Consider the following 9,222-nt stretch of genomic DNA (forward strand, 5'->3'; position numbering starts at 1 on the left):
AAAAGTCTTTTCAACTGATCCTTTTTTTTTTCTTTTTTTCTTTTTTTTGTCTTGCTAGATTTTTATTAATTTATTTTGTTTTTATCTTGGTTGATTTGTGTTTGTTGATAGTTTGTTTATTTTTGTTTTTTAATTTTAAGTTTTTCAGTTTTTTTTTTATTATTTGGTTTTTAGCTGGTGGTTTGTTTGTGTTCTTTTTGTTGTTTTAATATATTTTTTTGTGTTGGTTTTTTTTGTTTTCTTTTTTGTTTAGGTTTGGTTTTGTTATTTTTGTTTATAGTTTGGGTTGTGGTTTGTTTTCTTTTTTTGTTTTCATTTTATTTGTTTCTGTTTTAGGGCTTTGTTTAGATTTCATTTTATTTGCTAACAAAATTGTCTAACAAAGGGCAGCTATGTGATAAAGTCGATTTTCTAACAAATTGTTTTGCAGGTGTTGAAAGCTTCAAATTTGCAAACTTTTCCTTAAACATGTTTTAAATCAATCCTAGTGTAGTCACATAAATCTATCCACTTAATTAAATGAATATTTACTATTTATTTGATTAATTAACCATCAATAATCAATTAATTAAATTAATATTTAATTAATTCATCCTCAACCCCTTCTCCTATTAATTAAATAAATTATTCAATTTATTTAAAATTAATTCATTAAGCCACACTCCAAAATTAATTAAATGAATAAAACATATTTATTTAATTTAACCCCATTTCCTCTTTTAAATAAATAATCAAATATTTATTTAATCCCTAAACTACCCCAGCCTCCCCCCCCACTTGCATTCTCCTACAAATGCAAGTTGCAACCACAATTGAAATAAATTAATTTTATTAATGGTTATGAAGTTGGTTGATCTTGGGACGGGTTTGTGGTTCTTTTCTGGGGCTTTGGGGCTCTGGTTCTCTTTGTAATTCTTGTGTCTGATTTTCAATAAAGTTTTTACCCCTTTATTCAAAATATATATATTTTAAATTAAATCCTATTTTCCCTCACCCACCAAACGCACTTGCAATCCTAAATCGCCTTCTAGACTCTTCTAACCACTTTCTAAATTCTTCTAACCATTCCTAATTAGCCTAATCATCCTGCCTAATTATTGTCACATTCCTCAGCAACTTGAAGTCACTTCTCAAAGGCTCCAAAGTCTTTGAAAAGCATTAAATGTTTTATGTCTCCAACAAGTTAACCCCTAAAATCTTCCAAACCACCAATGGCTATTACATGACCATTTATGGCTCTTACATAACCATTTATGGTTAACTCAACTCACCCACATTGTTAGAGGCTTTCCTTCTAACTCAACCTCCATTTAACTAATGTGTCTCTTCAAGCATTTATTGCTTTGACCATGGTTATCCTCACTAACTCTTGCACAAGAGTATATCCATTGGATAAAGGCATTATTCATTGGATAATGGCTTTATTCATTCAACTTAACACTAACCTTACCTTCCATGCTAACCTTCATGTCTTCTCAAGCATTTAATGCTTCTTCCCTCTCCTCTCAAGCCATCTCATGTTGACATTTGTCATCCTGGGATTGGGTTGAAAGCCCTCACATGGATCATAAACCCATCAATCCTGGCCTTTGTTGAGATTGCTCAATCTCAACCATCCATTTCTTTATTTTTCCTATAAATAGAGCCCATTCCTTCATAATCTAGATTTAGAAATCTTGTATGCATCTAAGTTATAGTGAATTTGAGAGAGCATTTTAGAGTAAAAATCATAATCCACATTGTCTTTTGGTTAAAATTGATAATAGCTTAATTAACTCATGTTTTTTCATTCTTAGCTTACATTTACATATTTTCGTAATCATCTTCAATCTTGAATCTCCATAAGACTTCCATAGTAGTTAAAAGTTGAGAGCTACACTCATGTGGAACTTGGAGAGGAGAGGAACAAGGGAGGAGCGGCTATTAACATCTTGGTTAACATTTGGAGGAGTGTAGTTTATCTCTTTCGTATTTGCATGCTTTCCATTTCATGTTTAATATCTCTCTTGATATGCTTGCTTAGGATAGTCTTTTGTTGCTAACACTAACGTTTGAACTTTCTTCTTTTGTTGTTGTGTTTCCATCACCATTCTAATCCTTTTTGCAGTGCATCACCTAGGATAGGCAATTTTTTGTTTTACGCAACACATGGTTTCAAACAAACAATCACTTTGCTATGATGGTTTAAAACGAACAATCGCTTTGTTATCTTGTCTAAAATGAACAATCACATTTTGCAATCTTGGTTAAAATGAACACTCATTGTCATTTTGTTACAATCGGGGTTAAAGAGAACATTCACATTTTGTTATCTTAGTTAAAATGAACATTGTCATTTTCCAATCTTGGCTAAAACGAATATTCACATTTTGTTATCTTGATCAAAAAGAACATTGTCATTTTGCTACAATCTTGGTTAAAATGAACAAACACATCTTGCAAATCTTGGGTTTAAACAAACAAACCACCTTGTCATTTTCAAGGTTCTAAAATAAACTCACATTTTGCGATGGATTAAAATGAACGAGTGTTTTCTCTCTTTGGTGCACTTGCACATTCATAGGGTGGACCCATCATTACACCAAGTATCCTCTCCCCTCGCCTTTGTGGCCCTTGGGTGAAGAGAAAGGTGATTAACAATGCCCGGTTTTTATTTTTGAGTAGTGAATCACCTCTTGGGAGCCTCAGCACCTCAAGGGAGTGTTTCAAAATAGAGGTACGTCGAGGATGTCGTCTCTCCCGGGAGGATCTCGAGCAGTGTTTTTTGAGCCACTATATAAATACACTGGTTAGGCTATTGGACTATTGAGTAAATTTATCATATGTGGAGGACTTCTCTGCTCTGATAAGCTCAATTAAAGCCTTAAGTGGCTTGCTTCAAGAATCTATCATTGTACTGGAACCTTCAAAAACTTACTAAACACTTTGTTCTAGTTGCCAAAATCCCTTTGCTTGTTGATGCAGGAGGTCGGACGTCTAAAGAGGCCCCACACATATCATTCAAAGTAGCGATAGATGTCCCTCGGTTCATAAGATCTTTGGATCTTTGGGGTATGAGATTCTGGTATGCTTGAGAAGTGTGTGTCATGGAAGGGAGCCAATGCTACTGAATCTCTATCTATTCGCTCTGTCTAGGTATATGGAGAAATCTACATGAGGATCAACAAGTAGAATCGTCTTTCTGGCCTAAGTTGTATGTCTTCAAGTGTTTGCAATTGTTGAAACCTATTATGTTCAAATCTAGGCTAATCTAGGCCCCCTTTATCTCATGCTCTCTCAAAGAGTTGAAACTTGGCCAATGTATTTTATTGTCTGACATCTCTTGCCAAGATAAACATTTCCAAAGTTTGACACAAACATACACCTTGCTATCACAAATTTCTCAGATGTGTCATATCCTCAAGTCTCTCAAACATATCAAGAAGTCCATTTATCATTGATTCAAAAAGAAGAAACCTAGCCAAAATGATTTCTTAAAGAAGAGAAGCTTTCTCTATAAAAACCACAAACTCTTATTGAAACATCGTACATTACTACACCATTTTCACGATTATCTACATAGTTATGGAAATGAGTTTGATGAAGCATCTTTGTGATCCCATTTCTTTCAACAAAGATTAGGATTATTCAATCCCTTAATAGGAGTGGTCGTATCTTGTTGTCCAACCTACCTCTACAAGAATCACCTATTAAGTCATTCCCCATTTAAGGTAGCCTTTCATCCATTCTTATTTGCCAACCCATCTTCTTACAAAACCCAACCTTGCATTGCTTCATGTGGACTTAGTGCAATCAACCAAAATTGACCTTATAATCCAAATCTATCAAATCACATCCAATCATCATCATCCCTAATACAAGATTGAAACTTTGCAAAACTTAATCTAGATATTTTCATCCTTTGAAATCTCTAGTTATCATAGTGCTTGAGAAAACATCTATCTCAAGTATTGTTCCTAATTAGCTTTAATCACTTTGGGTTGATCAAAACCCTTATTTGCATCTGACCTTGCTTAGGAACATAAGTCTATCCTAAGGTAGAAAAGACCTAATCCAAATCCAAGGATCTAGATTCAACCTAGCTAGGTTTTTACCTTGCTTTATAGACAAGTCATTGATCCCTACACCTCATCTAATCTTTCTTGGAAACTTTTTCTATCCCAAGTGAGAGAAGATTGCAACTTGACCTAATCCTAATCAAAGGACCAAGGTTCAAACCAAATCCAACATCAAATCCTACCCTAAGGTTCAATATTTTATAATCAACGCACTAAGTCCTAAGTCCAATTCTCATATCCATTCATATATCATTTTCACCTCCAACCATCATTCCACTCTCACCATTTTTAAGCCACCCTTGTATGGTCTTGACTCGCTCCCAAAACTAAAAGATGGTCACCGAAGGCATTGAGATGCCCGAATGTAGTCTCCTTGTCAATCATGATCTCCAACAAGAAGAATAATTATTGGATCAACCTGAGAACTCCCCACATCTAAAAACCTTTATGGATGATCCTTACAATCAAGAAAGATAGAAAAATTCTTTAAAGTTTATCCCAATGGACTTGTATTATCAATCAAGGGGTGTGATTACCCCCTGGCTTTAACTGATCAATCCTTGAGACTCCCGCAGAAGGTGACCTTGTAAATCGCCCTATTCTCAATACCATTATTCATCCACAACCAAGCACTACTAATCCCCCCATCCCACCACCTGTGACATTTGTACCTTTGAGCAATGCATTGTAATACATAAATACATGCATTCCACCCATTAGTGTTGCACCCATTTCGCAACCTCCAACCACTTTGTAAGCCACTACATCTTCATACCAATACATTAGTAGTATCATTCCAGTCATATCTTCTCATATTACATTCATCCCCAATTCCAATAGTAGTTATCACCACATTCCATATCAAAACATTAACCCATCCCCCACACCTGACCTAGCAAAAGAGCTTTAAGACGTGAGAAATATGATCAAAACCATGAAAGAAGGGACACACAAGAAGACACATACCTTTGAAGAAATTTTTCCTTGTCCCTTCGTTCCATCACTCTCATTAACCCCTTACACACTAAATTTTGAAATGCCCAAATTTGACAAGTATAAGGGTAAGGGAGATATAAGAGATCATGTTAGGGAATTTCACATAGCTTGTTAGGAGTTCTCATATGGTGATGTTTATCTGAGGTGACTCTTCCCAAAGAGTCTAAGTGGACCTGATCTTACTTGGTTTGCTAGATTACCCCATGGTTCCATTACATCATTTATCGATCTTATCAAAAAATTTGTGGCTCATTATGAGTATAGTATCGAGAATGGTGCATCCATGGTCAACCTATGTAACACTAACAAAGGAATGGAGAGCCCTTTGCTAACTTTTTGCAAAGGTGGCGACATCTTATTAAAAAACTCCCTTGGGATATCCTTGAATCCTATCAAGTGGAGTTGTTTCAATGCAACCTTGTACCAAAAATGTCTCAACCTTTGAGTTGTCAATGTCTAGAGAGTTTTGAAGAGGTCACCAAAAAAGGCCTAGCCCTAGAAAAGGTTCTCCTTGAACAAGGGATCCTTAAATCATTCCACAAAGACTCATAGGGATCTTCATACCATGACAAACATAAATTTTGGTCCAAAAATAAAAAAATTGTCAATGATGATGTGACCGACGCCAAACGTGTCCAAGATGTTACCATTCAATCTAATCCTTCAAACAACAACCACTCATCGAATGTCCAAAATCAAAACAACTCTTGCAATACCATCTATGTTCTTGGTTGACCATCTCATCCTAACAACCAATCTCAGTGAGAGTACACCCCTCTTGTTGAGCCTATAGAGGTGGTCTTTAGATAGCTTGTCCAAGTCAATGCAATGGTCTTTCATAAGACCTATCCATGTGATGAAAATACACCAAAGACCTGTTGGTACAATGAAAATGAATTGTGACTATCATAGAGTCCAGGGTCATGCCACTCAAAAATGCATTGGGCTAAAAAATTACATTCAAGGCCTCATTGACAAGGGAGATATTGAAATTGCAACCAAAAACACTAACGCCAATGACAAGTAAAAAATGTACCAAGATCTATTCCCCAAACATGGCAAAGACAAAGGTTATCATCTCATATGGTTTGTTATGACTACGCCAACAACATCATAGATTTTAACTCCCTCGTAGATCATATTGAACCCTCTGAACACTATGTTAACACCATCACCATCTAGGGAGCTGATTCCACACCTATACCCCATCGAGGAAGGATCACTATTAAGGGTGCACCTACCTCTTTGTCATCCAACAACCCACCTCCCAGAAAGATAGTTATTCAAGGAGCATCTCCTTTGAATGCATCCCCTTTGAACAACTATAATGTAACCACCAGAAAACCAAGGGTAACTATCCAAGGTGCTTCACCTCCATCTTCATCCTTTGCACCATCCACCTCATGCTATAATATTCTTGATCAACTCGGTAAGATGCTTGCACAAATATCCATCTTGGAGAGTTCCTCAAAATGTCACCCATCCACAAGGAAGTCCTTGAACAAACATTATTGGCCTTGTGTGTATCAGATAATATCAATGTCGCATAGTTTCAAGCCTTAATCTATAACCTCATAGCACAAAATCACCTCATCTTTGTCTCCAAAGATGTTTCGTCTAATGACCCCTCACACAAAAAACCTCTCCATATTGAGGCCATTGTACAAAAACATAAAATCAAGAGGGTTATTATAGATGGTGGATTCGGCTTGAACCTCTGTGCATACAAGTTGAATAAGTAGTTGGGATTCTCTGGAGACCTTGTTGATCCTATAGGCAAAATTACTATCAAGGCATATGATGATGCTGAAAGAGTTTCTAAACACACCATTAAACTCCCACTTTGCATTGGCTCAGCAATAGTGGATACAACATGTCAAGTATTGAACTTTGATCTCCCATACAACATCCTTCTCAGTTGCCCATGGATCCATTCCATCCAAGTCATCCCCTCCACCTACCATCAATGCTTAAAGTTTCCCTACAATGGTCGAGAGGTCACCATCCTTGCAGATTCCCAACCTTTCCAATATTGTAAGTTGTTAGAGGGGAAACACATAAACCATTGCCCACTAAATTCCCCAACTTTTACATCATCCACCACTCCTCCCATTGATCCTTCTACATCAAATCCTACTCCACCTAAGATCAAGGCTCAAATAATTGACAAAGATTGTGGTGAGTATAGTCTACAAAAAATACTCTATGTGGGGCACCTCCCTGCATCTCCTAAACCATATGGTAGGCCTAAGGAAATTGAGCTTCCAAAGAAAACTACCATGCAGTGCAAAAAGACAACTTTCTAGCAGTGGGGACCTTTAGATGCAAAAAAAATGGAAACCGTTAGATGCAGAAAACATGGAAACCGATGTAACCTCTTGGTTATATCATGAAGAATATGATGGTCCAATAGAGATTCCTAGAGAAAGTATCCTAAAGCCTTTGCAATGGCAGACAAGATGGACTACAAAGGACATGGTCTATGACCTAAAGAGCAAGGCCAAAGGGATCCCATTGCACCCACTTCATACAAAAATAAGAGAGGATTGGGTTACTCTCACGTACCTATGATTACTATTGCTAGTGCTCCGACCACCCAATCTTCTGATGTCAATGAATCCAATGAAGAGGATTTCTATGAAGTGCCTTACGAGTACCTTGAAGAATTTTTCTCTGAAACCCGTATCATGACCATAAACCCCTCCATCCCTGATTACCTCCCTCTTGTTTACCCTAAACTAAGAGATTGGGACCAACAAGGACCTCAGATGATAACACCATCTTAGCACTTTTAGAAATGTTAAACCTGTAGGATCACACTAAGATTTGTGGCATACAACTACATCCAAATGCGTACTTCGGTAATCAATTCAACTCACTTAGTCATAAAAGTGACAATAAAGAGAAAAATTAAGAGTCCCTTGGTGAAAATATTCATGAGGCACCTTTGGACCACCAAAAAGTAAAAAGAAAAGGTGTATCCTCTAGTGAAAACCTACAAAGGGCGTTATAGGATGAGGGAATTGACTTGTCGCTCATGGTAGTTCCTTCTAACACATTATCCTTGTTGATAGAGGACACAAAAGAAGACAATGTTGGCACTCCTGAAAAATCCCAAAAACATATTCAGGGCGAAAACAATGAATGATCAATAGTGACAAAAGACCATAGCCTTTATCCAAAACACAAAGAAGAACTTCGCCTAGTCCTATGCAGACATGCCAAGATTAGACCTAGATCTCATAATCCACCACCTTGTTGTTCATTTGGATGCTAAGCATGTTAAGCAAAAATTAGGAAAGATGCATCCTCAAATAGCTCTATTAGTCAAAGCAGAGCTAAAGAAAATGCTAGATGTGGGATTCATACGCCCTATCGATTATCCATAATGGGCCTCCAATATAGTACCAGTTAGCAAGTCAATTCGGGGCATCTTCATATGCAAAAATTTTAGAGACCTCAATAAGGTTTGTTCTAAAGATGCCTTTCCTTTGCCAAACATTGACATGATAGTTGATCTCAAAGTAGGACATGAGATGCTCCCCTTAATGGATGGATTTTCTGGATACAACTAGATCGAGTTCATGGTCAAAGATCAACATAAAACTACCTTTACTTCTCCATGGGGTGCCTTTTTCTACCAAGTGATTCCTTTTGGGGTGAAGAATGCTAGCACAACTTATCAAAGGGCTACGAAAATAATTTTCCATGACCTCGTCCACAACATTTTGGAGGACTATGTAGATAATCTACTTAGAAAATCCAAAACAAGAGAAGGACACATTGCAATGTTGACACAAATATTTGAGCACCTTGAAAAGTACAGACTCAAATTAAACCCTAAGAAGTGTGTCTTTAGGGTCACTTCTAGAAAGTTCCTTGGTTTCATTATGTCCAGATGAGGCACCAAAATAGATCTTGCAAAGGTGAAGGCCATCATGGAAATGCCTCCTTCCAAGACTCTTAAATAGCTGCATAGTCTACAAAGTAGACTTCAATCCATTTAACAATTCATCTCTCAACTTGCTGACAAATGCTACCCATTTTCTCACCTACTTCACAAGGATGCCAAATTTTAGTGGGATTGTCTATACCAAAAAGGATTTGATATACTCAAATAATATCTCACTTCTCCACCAATACTCATGCCCCCTGTTTTAGATAGACC

This window comes from Cryptomeria japonica, chromosome 4, assembly GCF_030272615.1.
Source record: "Cryptomeria japonica chromosome 4, Sugi_1.0, whole genome shotgun sequence".
Taxonomy (NCBI): Eukaryota; Viridiplantae; Streptophyta; class Pinopsida; order Cupressales; family Cupressaceae; genus Cryptomeria; species Cryptomeria japonica.